General features: G+C 36.7%; 1 long non-coding RNA gene across 1 annotated transcript in view; it reads right to left on the bottom strand.

The window, feature by feature from the left end:
* Positions 1-295: 295 nt before the first annotated feature.
* The window catches only part of LOC103883191, a 97,792-nt gene continuing 78,365 nt past the window's right edge, over positions 296-19,722 (bottom strand). The window contains exon 3 of the long non-coding RNA XR_002521157.2: positions 296-925. This is a non-coding gene — a long non-coding RNA (uncharacterized LOC103883191). The remainder of the gene's footprint in view (positions 926-19,722) is intronic.

The raw sequence follows: 19,722 nt of genomic DNA, 5'->3' as shown, positions 1-19,722 counted from the left end.
CAGAGCGGGGGGACTTTCTTATTATGTCGGCTCAGGTTGACTGGGCCCCTTTTATTTTATTTTATTTTATTTTATTTTATTTTTAATTTACTTTTTATTATTATTATACTTTAAGTTCTAGGGTACATGTGCATAACGTGCAGGTTTGTTACATATGTATACTTGTGCCATGTTGCTGTGCTGCACCCATCAACTCATCAGCACCCATCAACTCGTCATTTACATCAGGTATAACTCCCAGTGCAATCCCTCCCCCCTCCCCCCTCCCCATGCTAGGCCCCCGTGTGTGATGTTCCCCTTCCCGAGTCCAAGTGATCTCATTGTTCCCCTTTTAATTGATTGCTGTGATTCCGTTTTTTGTTTGTTTGTTTGTTTGCTTTTTAACTGGCTGATTTTAAAGTCCAGTTTGGGGACCTAGCACTAGTAATTCCATTCTGGTTTGGTCTGTTCTGTTGGGCCTAGTGCAAGAGCTTAGTCCAAAACAATAGTCTCCCATAAATTTTATTTAACACTACTCTCAGTAAAAATAACCATTGGTATTTTTATAGCATGGCTTTTAATAACGCTCATATTCTCATATTTGCAGAGTGCATTTTCCTGAGTTGATTTTATCAGTGACTTTACTTCCAAAATAATTTCCTTTTAGGACAATATCAGAATGGCACATACAAGTATCCCCAGGTCATATCTGGAATAAGATCACTTGGGAACACAAGTCAAAGAAGGTATGTAACCAGCTCCCTCATCTAATGGAACAGGTTTCCCTGGGCAAGCATAAGATTGTTGTGCATTGTTCAAAGATTTCAAGACAGAGAGCACAGATTTCAAGAATGTCAAACATAAGGCAGAGAGGAGTCCGCTGGGATGTTTTCCTGAATTGTGGCTTGTCTCTCTCTCTGGTCTTCTAATGAACTCCTGCATACCCCTAACAAGAGAAAAGATGAGAGATGAAAGAAAGAGAGAGAGAGACCTTCTTGTAATTAATCTAATAGGCATTTTTAAAATTGAACACTTGGACTTCCTCCAACTGGCATCTTTAAAACACCCATTGATTAACAGGCAAATGGGATGAGTGAATTCATTATAAGAAGTGAATCCTTTTCTTCCACCAGATTCTTTCGCCTTCATTGTCATCAAAGTTCTTGGGCTCGCTCACTGGCTATCATCCCTCTCACTCATCTTTGAAATGGTTTCAACATCCCCTCTGTGCGGTCCAGTTTCCTCACCTAATTTGCATCAGGCTGATTCGTTCATTCCTCAGCAGGGTTATTTGGTGTGCTTTCTTCCCAGTGGCATCCATGTGTAAAGCTGTTTCTCACTGGCTCTTATCACAGTCAGATTCAAAATGCTCATTTCAGAAAGACTGCAAGTCTTAATAGAAGGTACAGAATTTAACAAAATGAACACAGTGAGAGTTTAAGAATGGTTTCTGGAATACCTGAAATCTATTCTGCTTATATTAAAATGGCCTTCGGCAGAGGGTGAAAAACCCTGCCGGCAATCAGAGCATTCTGTGACATTCAGGTCTGCCCAGAGTCAGCAGCCAAGCAGCGTGCTCTCTGATCTACAGATTTGCATTGTTCACTAACCTTTCTGTGCCAAAAACACTCAGTTGCTCCCTTTCACCAGCCTCTAAGGTCACAAGACAGACAGTTCTTTCTTGATTACTCAAACAAATACACGTCTGATTCAGAGCGGGGAAAAAAGAGTTGCCAACAGTCAAGGCTTAGAAAGGCCAGGGCTGCTTGTACTTAGAAGCCAGCCTGATGAATCACCACATCCATGACTAATCGTGGGGTTCAAGTATGCCCAGTTATAGAGCCTGTTTTTTAGAAAGGAAAATGCTAAAGAAGACACATAGAAATGTGGAAGAAAACCAGACACTTTTGTGTGACTGCACAGATGGGCCGTGGTCATAACAGGCTTGATACATACCTCTCTATATATTCTTTCTTTCTTTCTTTTCTTTTTTTTTTTGAGACAGAGTTTCACTCTTGTTGCCCAGGCTAGAGTGCAATGGTGCAATCTTGGTTCACCAAAACCTCCACCTCCCGGGTTCAAGCAATTCTCCTGCCTCAGCCTCCCGAGTAACTAGGATTACAGGCATGCGCCACCATGCCCGACTAATTTTGTATTTTTAGTAGAGACGGGGTTTCTCCATGTTGGTCAGGCTGGTCTCGAACTCCCAACCTCAGGTGATCCGCCTGCCTCGGCCTCCCAAAGTGCTGGGATTAGAGGTGTAAGCCACTGCACCCAGTCCTCTCTCTATATTCTTTCAGTTAAGCCCCAGGAAATGTAGAAATACCATTGCCCTCAACCTGGCTTTCCTCACAAAAGTAAACTTCATGGGCTTAAAAAAATATTCCAAACGTTTTTAAAATCTCATAAGGTTAAGAAAGGGTAGTCAGCTTCAATAAATTAATGATGCTGATGATTTTTGTTTTAAAGAACTGGCAAAAACAGACTTTTACATATATATGACTATCACATATGACTTTGACATATATGTATATAGGTGAATTACTTATATACATATATGTACATAAGTACATAGTTACATGTATATGTTAAAGTATGTATATACATATCTAATGTACCTATATCTTCACTGCATGCTTGTGTAATAGATGCAATGTGTAAATATGTGTAAATCCATGTTTTATTGTATAGATACCAAGGATATGATAATAAAAATGACATAGCTCTTGTCCTCAATTGTATAGTCTGTTGGGAAAGAAAACACATAAACAGAAAAAATTTTAATGTAGAGAATGTTTAATATTCTCTATATGCTGCTATAAAATCAATAGTAGTCACACACAGGGTATTGCGGGCATGAGGGAGGAAATCTTGAAAAAGCAGTACATGTTAGGGAAAGCTTTGGGAAAGTGAGAGAGGAGCTGATCTGAAAGCACTTGTAGTAGTGACTCTTGTTGAGGGGGATGGAGGGGTAGGCAATGAGTGAAGGGAATCCCAGGTAGAGGAAAAAGTGTACCAGAATAGCCGCACATTTATTTAAGAAATTGAAATGATAGTTAAAAACCTCCACACATAAAACTCCAGGCACCAAAGTTTTCATGGTTAAATTGTACCAAACCTTTAAGAAATAAATAAAACCAATTATATACAAACTCTTCCAGAAAATTTAAGACAAGGAAATACTTCCCACTTTATCTAGGAGACCTGCCTTACCTTAACCCAAAATCTAGATGTTACAAGAAAAGATAACTACACAACATTAAATATCCCACATAAACATAGGTACAAAAAACCTTGAGAAAATTCTAGCAAATGAAATTTAACAATAGAAAGAATAATACATCATGAATAAATGAGGTTTATGATAAGAGTGCAGGGCAAACATTTGGAAGTAAATTGATGTAATTCACCATATAAGAAAAAGATGAACATCTCAATAGGTGCAGAAAATATAATTGACAAAATTCTATATAGATTCACGATAGAATGAATAGCACTCAGTAATCTAGGAATAGATAGGAATTCCCTTAACCTGACAAAGGCATCCATTTAAAAAACAAATAACCAAAATATTATAGCTAGCATCACACTGAATGGGAAAGGGTAATTCAGTGCAGAAACAATTGGTGTTGAAATACGTCCCCTTCAAAATCTAGGTGTTAAAACTTAATGGCCAATGTAATGACATTAAAAGGTGGGTCTTCTAAGAGGTGATTAGGTAATGAGGGCTCCTCCCCTTATAAGTGGGATTAAGGCTCTCATAAAAGGAGCTTCACTCAGCATTTGACCCTCTTGCCCCCTGCCTTCCACCATATAAGGACACATATGCAGCAACAAGGCACAATCTTGGAATCAGAGGGCAGCCCTCACCAGACAACTAATTCTGCAGACACCTTGATCTTGGACTTCCCAGCCTCCAGAACTGTAAGAAATAGATTTCTGTTCTTTACACATCATCCAGTCTTGGGTGTTCTATCACAGCAACACTAGTAAACTAAGACAATATGCAAAGAGAGAAAAAGAGAGAAAGGAAGGAAGGAGGGAGGGAAGGAGGAACAAAAGAAAGAGAAATCATTAAGGCATACTTTACATACAAATATTTACTCAAAATGGATCAATACCTAAAAGTGAAATCTAAATTAAATTATTGTGCCTTTTGAAAAAATAAGCCACAGAATAGGAGAAAATGCTTGCAAATCTTTTATCTGATAAAGAACTTATAACAAAGATATATAAGGATGTTTCAAAACTCAATACTAAGAAAACAACAATGTAATACAAAAAGGACAAAATTTCTTTTCGTTTGGTCACTTTTTAAAAATTTTGCTTTAAAGATCTGGGATACATTTGCAGAATGTGCAGGTTTGTGACATAGGTATACATGAGTTGACACTTCACCAAAGAAGATATTCATATAACAAATAATTACATGTAAAGACCCTTGAGTTCATTAGTTATGAAGCAAATGAAAAATCCTAATGACATACTACTACATGCCTATTACAATTACTAAAATCAAAAGAACTGACAATATTGATGATCATATAGAGAAAGCGAAACTCTCATACATTCCTAATGGAAATGCAAAATAGTATTGTCACTTTAGAAAAACAGTTTAGCAGCTTCTTAAAAAGTTAAGTATTTACTTACAATACAATCTAGCATTGCCACTTCAAAGATGAAAGTTGTATTTACATAAAAGCAGATATAGAAAAGTTTATACAGCTTTATTTGTAATCTTCCAACACTGGAACAACACAAATGTTCTTCAAAGGTGAATGGATAACCAAATTATGGTACATCCATACAATGGAATACTATTCAGGATTAAAAAGGAATGAACTACTGATACACAAAACATGGCCAAGTGCATTATGCCAAGCAAAAAAAAAAAAAAAAAAAGCCAGATTTAAAAGACTACATACTGGCTGGGCATAGTGGCCCAAGCCTGTAATCCCAGCACTTTGGGAGGCCAAGGCAGGTGGATCACTTGAGGTCAACAGTTCAAGACTGGCCTGGCCAACATGATGAAACCCCATCTCTACTAAAAATACAAAATTAGCTGGGCCTGGTAGTGGGCACCGGTAATCCCAGCTACTAGGGAGGCTGAGGCAGGAGAATCGCTTAAACCTGCAAGGTAGAGGTTACTGTGAGCCGAGACAGTGCCACTACACTCCAACCTGGGTGACAGAGTAAGACTCTGCCTCAAAAATAAATAAAATAAAATAAAATATTGCATACTTTTACTTGATTCCAGTTGTATGACATTCTGAAAAAAAGTAAAACTCTATAGGGACACAAAACAGAACTATACATTAGAAGAGGTAAATTTATTGTATGTAAAGTGTATCTTAAAGCATGAAGAAAACTTAAAATGTCCTCCATAATAAGAAAATTATTTAACATAAATGAATTACCACATCTTAAAACTAAATCATAAAATTTAATGTATTAAAATTTTACTATTTTTTCATTTTAATTTGTTGTAATATGGAAAATTATCTAGATCAACCCTCCTGCTGAAACCAGCTAATAATCCTGAGTAAATATATATTCTTAAAAGTAATTATTGAACTGACAGCATCATAAAGCATTTTTAGCAGAAATCCAGAAGGTACGTGGAATTCTGCAGCCAACTTTCATTTTTATGGCATTTGCTAATTAGGATGAATTTGATCTACAATATTTTAGCTTCACGTGGCGCAAAGAACAAAAGACAAAAAGTCCAAAGCAGTTTATAAGAGACAAGTTTGAAATCTAAATATTTAGAACATTTGGAAGTAAAATGGTTCAATAAATCCTATGCATGAATCAAAATCTAAGCAATTGGCAGGTATTAGCATCACTCTAATAGCATCACTCTAAATAGATTTACTAACTAAAGCATTAGGAGATTAAAATGATCACTACACGATGCTAAAACATTTAATAACTCAAGAAGATATAACAGTTCTAAACCTGTATGTACCTATCAACAGAGCCTTAAAATATGTAAACCAAAAATTGAGAGAAAGACAAGAAAAAATAAATGCAAATAATAGTGAGGGATGTTGGTATATTCCTCTCATAGCTAAAGAAACAGCTGACAAAATAAAATTAACATGATTGATGATTTTTAAAACATGATTCAATGAATAATTGGACATATATAGAACACTATATCCACACATGTAAATTACAAAACCTTTTGAAACATACAGAAAACATCTTATCAAATTGGCCACATTTTGATCCAAAAGCAGCTCTCAACAAAGTTTAAAGAACTAAGTCATGCATGTCACATTCTCTATGATTAAATGTAGTTAAAAATCAAAACAAAAAGATAACTAGAAAAAAACACAATATTTGGAAGAAAATCACAACTAAATAACCCATAAGCCAAAGATAAAATCATAATATTACAAAATATTCAGAGTCAAATAATAACGAACATATTATACATAAAAACTCACAGGACATGGTTAAAATAACATATGTCTCCATTTCAGTGATACTAGAAAAAAACAAACGCTCAGAATTCAAGCTAAGCAACCATCTAAAAAGTAAGAAATAAACCAGAAAACCAGGGTAAAATTTTTAATAGAAAAAATATATAATAGAATCAAAAGAGCCAAATGATGGTTCTTTGTGAAGATAAATAAAATTGATTAAATTTTGATGAGATTAAAGAAGAGAAAAGGTAGAAGCAGTCAAAATTAGGAATGAAAATGGAGGCATAGCTACAGTTGATGTAGACAGTTGAAAGACTGTAGGAAAATGTAACAAATAACTTTATTCCTGTAAAATCACTATAGATTAACACGTTATGTTTCTATTAACTCAACCGGGAAAATGTATCTATCCTCTTCTCTGTAGGATTCCTAACATTTGGTGATGCTGTCAGACAGGACCAGCAACATCATAAGGAATGTGGCTTTTCAGGGTGAGATAAGAAACTTTGGGAAGTTTTTGTAGAAGGGTAACATAATCTCACTTTCATTTTGTATAGGTCTTTCTGGCAACTGTCTAAACATAAACCAGAGAAGGGTAAGGCAGACTCAGGAAGGACAAATAGAAGGCTGTTTTCATAAATCAGGTCAGAGATGGTGGCATGGACTCAAGTGGTAGGGGTGAAGGTGGAGAGAAGTAATTAGTTCTAGATATTTTAGAAGGTAGAGCCAAAGGATTTACTGGTGAATTGAATATGGAACATGAGAGAAAGTAAATACAATGAGGTCAAAAGAGTGATTTCTCCAAAGATGTTTTGTTTTTTCTTTTGTTTGTTTCTTTGTCTAAGTGATGAGAATAACATATTCCATTTCCTGAGATGAAAAAATCCTTAGGAAGATAAAGTTTTAAGGAAACCAAGAGTTCCATTATGGACAAAGTAGGTTTGAAGTTCCTATACAGGTGGACTTGTTTACAGTGTGCTTTGCTTTATTGTGCTTCACAGATATTGCAATTTTTACAAATTGAAAGTCTGTGGCAACCCTGCATTGAGCAAGCGTATCGGTGCCATTTTTCTAACAGCGTGTGCTTGCGTCGTGTCTCTATGTCATGTTTTGGTAATTCTGGCAATATTTCAAACTTTTTCATATTATTGTTTCTGTTATGGAGATCTGTGATCAGTGATCTTTGATTATTGTAACTGTAATTGTTTAGCAGTCCCACTAACCATGCCCATATCAAATGACAAACTTAAATGTTAAATGTTAAGTGTGTTCTGACTGCTCCACTGGCAAGCTGTTCCCTTGTCTTTCTCCCCCGCCCGGGGCCTCCCTATTCCCTGAGACACAACACTATTGAAATTAGGCCAATTAATAATTCCACAATGGCCTCTAAGTATTTAAGTGATAGGAAGAGTCACACATCTGTCACTTTAAATCAAAAGATAGAAATGATGAAGCTTAGTGAAGAAGGCATGTTGAAAGCCACAATAGGAAGTCCTCTTATGCCCAACAGCCAGGTTTTGAATGCAAAGGAAAGGTTCTTGAAGGAAATTAAAAGTGCTACTCCAGTGAACACACAAATGATAAGAAAGTCAAATAGCCTACTGCTGATATGGAGAAAGTTTTTGTGATTTGGATAGAAAATCAAATTAGCCACAACATATCCTTAAGCCAAATCCTAATCCAGAGGAAGACCCTGACTCTTCAATTCTATGAATGCTGAGAGAGGTGAGGAACCTGCAGAAGAAATGTTGGAAGCTAGCAGAGGTTGATTCATGAGGTTTAAGGAAAGAAGCCACCTCCACAATACAAAAGTGAAAGGTGAAACAGCAAGTGCTGATATAAAAGCTGCAGCAAATTATCCAGAAGATCTAGCTACGTTCATTGATGAAGGTACCTACACCTTTAGTATATTCCCCTCATAGCTAAAGAAACTGCTGATAAAATAAAATTAACATGATATTGATGATTTTAAAAACATGATTAACTAAATGAATAAGTGGACATACATAGAAAACTACACCCACCCCGATTTTGAATGTAGATGAAACAGCCTTCTATTGGAAGATGTTACTTAGGACTATTGTAGCTACAGAGGAGAAGCCAATGCCTGGAAGCTTCAAAGGACAGGCTGATTCTCTTGTTAGGGACTAACACAGCTGGTGACTTTAAGTTGAAACCAATGCTAGAGACCATTCCAAAATCCTGGGGCCCTTAAGAATTTTGCTAAATCTACGCTGCCTGTGCTTTATAAATGGAAAAACGCTTGAATAACAGCACAACTGTTTACAGCATGGTTTGCTGAATATTTTGCATTCACTGTTAAGACCTACTGCTCAGAAAAAAGATTCCTTTCAGAGATAACTACTCTGTATTAGTCCTTTTTCACACTGCTATGAAGAACTACCTGACCCTGGGTAATTTATGAAGAAAAGGGGTTTAATTGACTCACAGTTCTTCAGGATTAACAGGAAGCATGGCTCAGAGGCTTCAGGAAACTTACAATCATGGCGGAAGGTAAAGGGGAAGCAAACACATCTTACCATGGCAGAGCAGGAGACAGAGAGACAGAGAGCACTAAAGGGGAAATGCCACACACTTTCAAACAACCAGATATTTTGAGAACACACTCACGATTACAAGAACAGCAAGGGAGAAATCGGCCCCACGATTCAATCACTTCCCACCAGGCTATTCCCCAGACACATGTGGATTACAATTAGAAATGAGATTTGGGTGGGGACACAGAGTCAAACCATGTCATGCTCATTGACAATGCACCTGGCCACCCAAGAGCTCTGATAGAAATGTACAAGGAGATGAATGTTGTTTTCATGCCTGCTAACACAATATCCATTCTGCAGCCCATAAATCAAGGTGTAATTTCTATTTTCAAGTTGTCTAATTTAACAAATGCATTTTGTAAGGCTATAGTTGTCATACATAGTGATTCCTCTGATGGATCTGGAGAAAGAAAACAGAAAATCTTCTGGAAAGGATTAATCGTTCCAGATGCCACTAGGAACATTTGTGATTCATGGGAAGAGGTAAAAATATTAACATGAATGGGAATTTAGAAGAAGTTGATTCCAATCCCCATGGAAAACTAACTTAGAGGGGTTTAAGACTTCATTGGAGGGAGTAACTGCAGCTGTGGTGGAAACAGCAAGAAACAACAATTAAAAGCAGAGCCTGAACATATGACTGAATTGCTGCAATCTCATGACAAAACTTGAATACATTGGGAATTTCTTCTTATGGACGAGCAAAGAAAGTGTTTTCTTGAGATCAAATCTATTCCTGGTGAAGATGCTATGAACAGTGTTGAAATGACAATAAAAGATTTAGAATATTGCATAAACTTCGTTGTTAAAGTAGCAGCAGGATTTGAGACAATTTCCTCCAATTTTGAAAGAAGTTCTACTGTGAGTATAATGCTATCACACAGCATCACATGCTACAGAGAAATTCTTTGTGAAAGGAAGAGTCAATTGATACAGTAAACTTCAGTGTTGTCTTATTTTAAGTAATTGTCACAGTCACCCAACCTTCAGCAGCCCCCACCCTGGTTAGCTGCCATCAATACTGAGGCAAGTCCCTCTACCAGCAAAAAGAATATGACTCACTGAAGATTCGGATGATCATTAGCATTTTTCAGTAATAAACACTTTTTTTAATAAACAATTTTTACACTAAGATATGTCCATTGTTTTTTACTACATAATGCTATTTTACACTGAACAGACTACAGTATAGTATAAACATATAACTTTTATATGCACTGGGAAATCGAAAACATGTATCACTTTATTGTGGTAGTCTGGAACAGAACTTGCGACATCTCCAAAGTATGCCTGTATTTCATTTAGGTGAAGATATGAAAGCAGCCGTTTAATATACAAATCTGTAATTCATGAGACTGCTCAGTGTTGGAGATATAATTTGGGTTCATCCATCTATAGATATATTTAAAAAGCAGAGGCCTGAATAAAGATACCTAGGGAACAAAGGTAGAGAGAGCACATAAAGCCTGACCTGCAGCATTCCAGTGTTTAGAGGTCAAAAAATAAGATAGAGTAGTGGACTAGTGGCCAAGTAATAAACAGGGTCAAAAATGAAGAATGAAGAATGCCAGTGGATTTTGCAATGTGGGGGTTTTAAGGGACCTTGGTAACAGAACTTTTAGTACAGTTGTTAGGACAAGACAGGCCTAGAGTTTAGTCTTAAAAGGGAACAGAGAAATAACATGGTTGTTGGAGGAGACCATAGAGACAAAGAAGGTTCATATATTCATTTTTATGTTTAAGACAGGAGGTAATTGTCCTATGTTGTATGATGATGGAAATGGCCCAGTAGAGACAGAAATATTGATGGTTCCTATTTTTTTCCATCTTGTTTGGTTTTGTCTTTCAGAATTTAATACCTAATGAATGACTTTTTTTAACTTTTATTTTAGTTTCAGGGGTACATGTGCAGGTTGGTTCTGTAAATAAATTGCATGTTGCAGGAGTTTGGTGTACATATTATTTTGTCACCCAGGTAAAAGCATAGTACCTGACATGTAGTTTTTCAATCTTCACCCTTCACCAGCCCTCCATCCTCAAGAAGGTCCCAGTGTCTATTGTTCTCTTCTTTGTATCCATGTGCACTCAATCTTTAACTCCCAATTATAAGTAAGAACATGCGGTGTTTGGTTTTCTGTTTCTGCATTAATTCATTTATGATAATGGCCTCCAGTTCCATCCATGTTGCTGCAAAGGACATGTTCTCATTATTTTTTATGACTGTATAGTATTTCATGGTGTATGTGTACCACATTTTCTTTATCCAGTCTACTGTTGATGGACATTTAGGTTGATTCCACGTCTTTGCTATCGTGAATAGTGCTGCAGTGAACATATGTGTGCATGTCTCTTTACGGTAGAATGATTTATATTCCTTTGGATGTATACCCAGTAATGAGATTGCTGGGTCAAGTGGTAATTCTTTGAGTTCTTTAAGAAATCTCAAGACTGCTTTCCACAATGGCTGAACTAACTTACATTCCAGCCAGCAGTGTATGAGTGTCCCTTTCCTCTGCAGCCTCGCCAGCATTTGTTATTTTTTGACTTTTTAATAATGGCCTGAATGACATATTTGAATTAATTAGTTTGACAAGAGTTTTAAATATCAAAACACTTTCCCACAGTGTTCATTTTGTTTATATTTGCTTATCTCAGAAAATTGTCTACATGTAGAAATGAAAGCTTAAATGTACAATAAGCCCTATCTGTGCATTTATTCAAAGACTTTAGGGGTCAAATTTGCTTATTAAACTGTGTGACAACCAGTTCTATTTTTGAAATGTTTAAAATTTATCTTACTGTCCACTTTAGGTTCTAAATAATTGAGACTGGCTATCTATAAACCCTGCATTCACCAGATAATGGCCTCAGTATATCCTGCACTTGGTCATGAATTAACATTCAGTCTATAATTATTTACTTATGGAAGATTTATGTTTTATAAGTAAAAACAGAGAGTATTGGTTTTAGAAATATATGATGTAGTTAACAAAATCCAAGAAAAGCATTAATTAATACTAGAGAAAAAATCACTCAGTTATTGAAAGCATCCTGCATGATGGGTGCTGTGCTGCAATCTACATTCATGCTCTCATTTACTCCCCTCAGCAGTTCTCTCTGGTGGTAGCCACTGATTCTATTTTACAGACCAGGAAGTTGAGTCATTACAGAGGGCAAATGACTTGCTGAACGGTACACAGCGGGGAAGTGGTGTAGCTAGAATTTGAGGTCATGCTTTCCATAGACATAGTACACGACTACTTAAGCAGGCTAGCATATGGATGGAAGCAAGAGAATGCTTCCCTTTCATACCTATGTTTTTATGTATGAAAAGCAAAGTTATGTGGATCATATTAGGAATCAGGGTGAGTAATTTCTATTTCACCATGAAAATGATGAATTAGCAAATTATTTTAATGTAGCAAAATTCTTCAACTGAAAGAATTAGACAAAACTCCACCATATATTCCCTGTGCATTTGGAAGGAGGAAGCCAAAAACTGAAAACTCTGAAAGCAATTTTATGAGGCAGACAGAATTCCTTTGGGACTTCATATTAAGCTATTTTCAGTAGGGAGTACAAATATTTTGTTGAAAATGCTAAGAAACTCCTTTAAAACATTTCCTAATAGGGTCATAGTGGCTTGTTGTAAAGAACAGAAATCAATTTGCCTCATGCCTGACATATTGTTCAGTATTTACTGTTAATTTTGTTCTAACAATAGCCTACCTGAGATCAATAAATATAAATGCTGTAAAAAATAAATTTTATAAAGATTAAATTTTTTCATTTGATGTAAAAGCACTTTTCACACTTTTTGGTAATTCATTAGGATGGTGACTTCGTTTTAAGATTAGCTTTCCCTTTCCTTTTGTGTTACCTGTATTGCAAACTGGCTATTACCACATGTACTTCTTTACATTTTCTGCAGCATGTAATTAAGAGCTAAACTGATATATTTGTTGCCCTTTTTCACCTAATTAAAATACTTCCAAGGCTTATAGAGAGAAACAAACCATTCAAACCACTTCTGTTATTTTGTTTGTTTGTTTTGTTTTTGAGATGGAGTCTCGCTCTGTCGCCCAGGCTGGAGTGTAGTGGCACAACCTTGGCTCACTGCAACCTCTGCCTCTCAGGTTCAAGCAATTCTCCCGCCTCAGCCTCCTAGGTAGCTGGGACGTCAGGAGTCCACCATCGCACCTGGCTAATTTTTGTATTTTTAGTAGAGATGGGGTTTCACCATGTTGGCCAGGCTGGTCTTGAACTCCCGACCTTAGGTGATCCTCCCGCCTTGCCCAAAGTGCTGGGATTACAGGCATGAGCCACCACACCTAGCCTCATTCAAACCACTTTTGAGGACTCTCCTATACTCTGGGTACTTAACTATGAAGTCTAAAGTTGTGGGGTGTATAAACCACCTATAAAGCTAGACAGGCTGACTCTAAAGCAAAGGGTAACATTCTCCACCTACTATTTTATCTGGCTGTCCTTCCCTCTGGACTGTCCTTCTTATACCTATAGGGATGTCTAGTGTCTGCTATCAAAATTTGCTAATTGAATAGGCTCTGATATCAGTCATTTCCACCTTAGTGAAAATTAAAACTGCTGTGTATTCTTTCCCTAAAGGAATGTTCTTTTAGGCCTTGTTTATAATGTGACATGGGAAGCATTTCCTCTCCCACCTCCTACCTCCTTTAAATATATTTTGAGTATCAGGGATTAAGTAGAAAAGATATTAGTGAAGATAGAGTAGCCTTGAGAAGCTTAGGCATCTCAGATAACACAAATATATGCATAGCTGTGCATAGCTAGTCCCAAAGTAAACCACAATAAATTGCATGAAATAATCAATGAATCTGAGGTGCTTGAATAATAGAGTCTTAGAACTGGTTGGTACCTAAGGATTCGTTGTACTCTTCCCTCCCACCCAATGCAGCAATCTTCTCTGTAAGAGCAGTAACAGATGGTCAAGAACTTGTACCACTATTTTGGTTTTTCTTATTAAAATGGCTAGATTTCAGAACTTCTTGGCAAGCTGCTATTCAAATGCAGAAATGCATCTGCTTAGAAACTCAGAAATAAACATGTTTTCCAAAGGAATCAAGTATGTTCTATAAAATCCTAGCCTGTCATAGGATGTGGTAAGCATGAATTTCATTACAAGTTCATTCTACCATGATGGTAGTGAGGTTCTTTGTTCCAAACTAAGAAGTGTTGAGTGCGGTTGGTGATGGTTGGAACGAAGGGGAGGGAGCTGAGAACTGACAGATGTATGCTCAAATCCTGGATGTGTCCTGGCATCAAATTTCAGAAAGTTAAGAAATAATGTTTTGTAAGGCAGTTTCATCTCATAATTTTAAATTACTGTACTCATTCTACATGAAATCCATCATTATACTCAGATACCAAATCCAGTAGAGTAAATCAGGACCAAATACAGCCTGTAATAGGCAGAGCCAGTGAGGTTGGGCAGCCTCTGTGTGAGTTCCAGACACATTGGCACTCAGCTAGGGATTCCAGACACTCAAACTTAGCAAGAAATAGGACAAGAAGCATGGAGCATGACTTAACATTAGTCTGTGTGCATTTCTATATGGAGCAATACATTTGCAATGCTTCTTAAAATGTAATGATGCCACAAAGTTTTATTTTTACAAACAGTCGTTAACTTTCAAATATATTCAGCAGAAGATATGACTACACATATTGGGATTTGGTATATAACCTTTCAGTCCTTTTGACAGAGAGTGATAACACTGATAATCTCCATATTGCTTAATGTTTCTTTGCTCTCCCTCCTTTTGGAAATTCTCTGACTCTTTTAATGAGAAGAGATTCCATTAATATTCAATGATACATGAACAAGCAATTAAAATAATTTCTATTTTAATCTGGAAATAAAACAAAGTATTTTGCATCTAGCATTAAAGAAATGCTATATTTATGAGCTATGTGGGTATTGTAGGCAGAAATTAGTTTCAAAAATGAGACAATTACACTGTGCCACATTATAGATTGATTTGAACCACATAAATTTCATGTTTAAGAATTACTTTGATTATGTTGTATATTTTATCATTTTAGAGATGTTTCCTTGTGATCCTAACTCAAAATAACCTGTTTTCACTCTTTATCTATCCTTCCAACAATCTCTTCCCAACAAACTGCACCACCACCACCACCACCAAAAAAAAAAAAAAAGGTTCACAAAGGTTTTTGGAATTCAAATGGGTCTTACAAAACTTTTGGATAATTCAAGTGTAAACTAATCAGAAACACATGGGATTGAATTCCCTTTGAGATTTACAATCAGGGTGAAAGGACTTGGCAAACTATAATGGTTTAACAACAAAAAAAATCAAGAATTTTCAGCCTCACAAGTCTACGCATTTCCTCCCAATTCATTTATATTTAAAAGGGAAGCATATGCTAGAGGCTAGAGTTTGGAAAACTGCCTGGTTATCTGATCTAGTGTCCTTCATCAGCACCTCATCCACCACCCATCACCTTAAATTTATCTTCTCAACCTGCATGATTTTGAGTGAAAGGGGAGCCACAAGTGATGTATGGTCATCCTACTAATAGTTCACATCTGTTCTGAGACTGATTAGCTCTGAAAATTCTTGTGATAGAAAAATAATTTATTAAACTCCCTCTTAAAACCTGAAGCAAAAATTAGCAGGCTTCTATTTTTATAATGCAATTTGCTTCCAGAAACATTCTGATCTGTGTACTCATTATTTTCTAAAGTACATATTTACTTCACATCAGGCATAACATGGTGGACAAAAGGGGGCCGCCTTTCTTCCCCACATGGAGCTTACAGTATACTGAATATTTCATGGGACTGGTATCTAGAGAAGGTGTTTTGGAAAGCACAGCTTTGGAGAGAGTAATTTGCCAACATTTCACAGAATAAAGGCACCATGAGGGCCCAAGGAGGGAAAAGATTTGCAGTTGTCTTGGTAAGAACTGATGATAAGTGGAATCACACAAGAGATGGTTTAGATATAAAATCAGCAGGATTTGGTAGCTGCTTGACTTTGGGAATCAAAGAGGAATTTCACTAGAAAAATAGTTGTGCTGATACAAAGAAAATACAAGAAGCTTGGGAAACACAACTGAGTTTAGGCTTCCATATTTGTTTTATGTGCTCTATAGCAAATTACCACAAACGTAGCAATATAAAACAATATGCCTTTACTCTCTCACAGTTTCTGTGGGTCAGCAGTCTGGGAATGGCTTAGCTGAGCTCTCTGCTCAGAAGCTCACAAGCTGTAATTAAGGTTGCATTCTACATCCTCATCTGGAAGCTGCATTCTCACATGGAGGCTTGACTGGGGAAGATCCACTTTTCCAAGTTTTTTGGGTTTTTTGAGAATTTGTGTATTTGTGGTTGTACGATTGAGGGTCTTAACCTTTTACTGGTTGTGGGTAAAGGCAAATCTTAAGTCCTAGAGGGAGGTCCTTGCTGCCTGGGCCTCCCTATAGGCAGTTCATAACATGGCCATTTGCTTCTTCAAGGTCAATGGGAGAATCTCTAGTTGCAGTGTGCTAAGAGAGTCTTGTATACTTAAGGCAGTGACATTCCACCATCTTTGGCATACAATATAAACTCATCAAAAGAGTGAAATCCTGCCTTTGCATACTGTAGTGGTTAGAAGCAAGTCATGGGCTCTGCCTACATTCAAGAAGAGAGAATTAAACAAGAATGAGGATGCACTGGGGGTCACCTTAGTGTATGTCTGCTCTAAGTTTGGATGTGTTGTCTTTGAGGTGTTAGAAGAGCCTTTGGTGAACAAGTCATCTGCAGTTATAAACTGGACAATGTACATCTAGAATTTTTTCCTTTGTGAACTTTTGATAGCAATTAGAGTTAAACTGCTAATTCCTTATAATATTTCTTTATCTAGTTTGTGCTGATTACATTTATAAAATAAAGAGAAGTAAACCTTATATATGAAAACAAAAATGAAATATTTGTCAGGTAGTGATAAAAATAAAGCTTAGAAAGATATATACAATGGCATCTCTCAGATAGGGCTAGAAAGTTTGGAGATGGATATTTATTCCTTAAAGCCAAAGATAAAATAATTTAATTTTCTTCTCCAAAAAACTTCATAGCACATAAATTGGCAGCCTCTCAGCCAAATATCTCTTGGAAGAAGAAATAATACCTCCTGCTACACATTAACTTCTGAGCCAATTTCAATCTAATACACAGAAGTTAATTCTAGTCAGCTCTCAAGAAAATCTTGACCTATGAATATCTATTTGAAAAATTGAAAAGAGATGTAAAAGCAGAGCCCCACAGACAATATTCTAACAATTGATGCTGCATTACTGGGTTTGTTTTCTTCTTCTCTTATCCCTAAATGGCAAAATAAAAAGCACAGATCAGCTATATATTGGATTTATGTGACCAAGTTTATCAACAAATCAGTAACATCATTATGCATAAAGTGAGCCTTATTCTGTATTTCATTTCTGATGGTTTTAGTCAACAGCCACTCCATTTCCTAAAGGCAGAATATTGAACAAAAGATCACTATATTCCACATAGAACAAATAAATCCAATAACTCTGTAAAGAAGAATATCCCACTGACCAAATTCTGACTTAGTTACATTATATAATCATAGGTTTTCTAAAAAGCTACTTCACAGCTATGTTTTAAAAATCTAGATAGAAACTCTCAAAAGGCAAATAGCTTGGGGAGATATTTGAGACATACTATACAACAAAAGATTATCTTTTATAACTAGAGAACTTTTAAAATCAATAAGAGTAACACAATGAAAGTAGAATACATGAAAGACATGAAGAAGTGCAGTGGGTAATATATTTATGAAAAAGGTTGGATCTTATTTGGAATTAAATACAAGTAAATTAAAGCAATGAACTATTTTTAATATGTCTAATAAGCAAATTAACATACCCAGATGAAAGCAGGAAAATGAGTACTTTTAAGTACTGGAGATGGCATACCTTGGCTTCTGGAAGACAACTAACATACATTAAAAGTTCTAAAATGTAATGATTATTTGCACCAGCAATTCCTCTTCCAGGAATTAATCCTAAAGGGAAAAATGTGATTTAGCATCAAAGGATTTTTAAAATCACAATTTTCTTATAGTAGGAAAAAATTAGGGTGAAAGAATATTGAATAGTAGGGGATTTGTAAAACATGTTATGGTATAATCATAGCCTGCCACCACGACTTATAGTCTGTTTTCCCACTCTATGCCCCATTCTCTCCTTTCTGAGAACCACTGCCAGCCTCGCATCTCCCAAATAGTGTTGATACCATATAACCCTTTGCACCTACCCATTCCCCTGTGTTCATAGCTCAGTAGGTGTGGATATACTAAACCAGCCTAATCAGATATGCTCTCTTGGAAGTTCAGAATTGGGATAAAGAGGCTCTGGTTAATTCAGCACTTTAATAGAATGGCAGAGCTGTGAACTCAGGTGTTGCAGTGGCCATTTACACAGAGAAGGGAAGAAAACAGCCTCCAGGGAAAAATAAAGCAATGGAGCCAAGAAAAGCAGGGAAAAACAGGCATTATGGTATGGGTGCTAAGGCCAAGGTCATGCCTCAAACCACAGGGTTGGGCCTATCCTTGACAGAAGTGCAAAGAAGGAGCTCATTTTTGGACATCCCACCTTTTATTTCTGAGCCCTTCCTTCCCACACTTTTTTGTTTTCATTTAGATGTTGCATATATTCGTCATTTAGGACTTTCCAAGAATGACTTTCTAATAGCACCCCAATTTCTTTTTTGGAGGTTAATCAACCTCCAAAACCCACCATCATTTGTTGTGTTGGTGACAGGGGAATCCAGATGCCTCCAACCCATGTGGAAGCTGAAGCTGACAGAGGCCATGACTCCTCATCGCTGCTGAAGGCAGAGGATAGGCCCACACCTAAGCTCAGCCACTGATGCTCTCGGACTGGCCTTTGAGTCTTAAAAAGCAGCATGCTATCCACACTGCTGCACTTTCCACATCTGGAAACTCAGGATCACAGGAAGCTCCTGTGCATCCCCACACTTACCCCTCAGCCTTCCATTGATTTTCCAACACCAATAGACTTCTAATATGTCACACATGATTAAGTTAGTTGGAGTCCATTTCTGTGATAGGAATATTTTTTAAAATATATTGTTGTGTACTTTTCTTTCTCACGTTTCCTTGTATATGATGCCCTCTTACTTCAGCTAGTGGAGGCTTGGCCATTACTGTAAGGAGGCTAAGCATTAAAACAACAATGTAAGATAAAATGGTGTCCATGTTCAGGTTTTGATTTCCAAAATTAGACTTGTTTGAATCTCCAGTAAGATTCTTAAAAATGAGACTTTGTTTAAAGAGATAAGTTTTTTCTACCCTTAAACTCCAATTTTTATATACAGATCTAGGGCTGATGGACTTTTGTCCTAGAGTTTTACTAGAAAATACTGTGTAGAGACAACAAATGATTTGACAAAAGGGATATGCCCAATAATAATAAGGAAGAAGAATAAATTATTTTGTCATGGAAGGCAGGCACAGGTCTCAGAGAGGAAGCAGTTAAACTGATGAGATGCCTGATCTGGAGCAGCCACACTGCCATCCCTGTGCCACGGCCAAAGAGACAGAACAAATACTTTAAAATGCCCATAGAAGGCTGAAATTGATTAAATGAGAGGTTGATGCTCTGCTTCTCTGTCAACAGGCCAAAGAGCTGTAGAGTAGAGATTACAAAGGAAGCAT

This window comes from Papio anubis, chromosome 4 (genome assembly GCF_008728515.1).
Source record: "Papio anubis isolate 15944 chromosome 4, Panubis1.0, whole genome shotgun sequence".
Lineage (NCBI taxonomy): Eukaryota > Metazoa > Chordata > Mammalia > Primates > Cercopithecidae > Papio > Papio anubis.
This window is presented reverse-complemented; position numbering and strand designations above follow the sequence as displayed.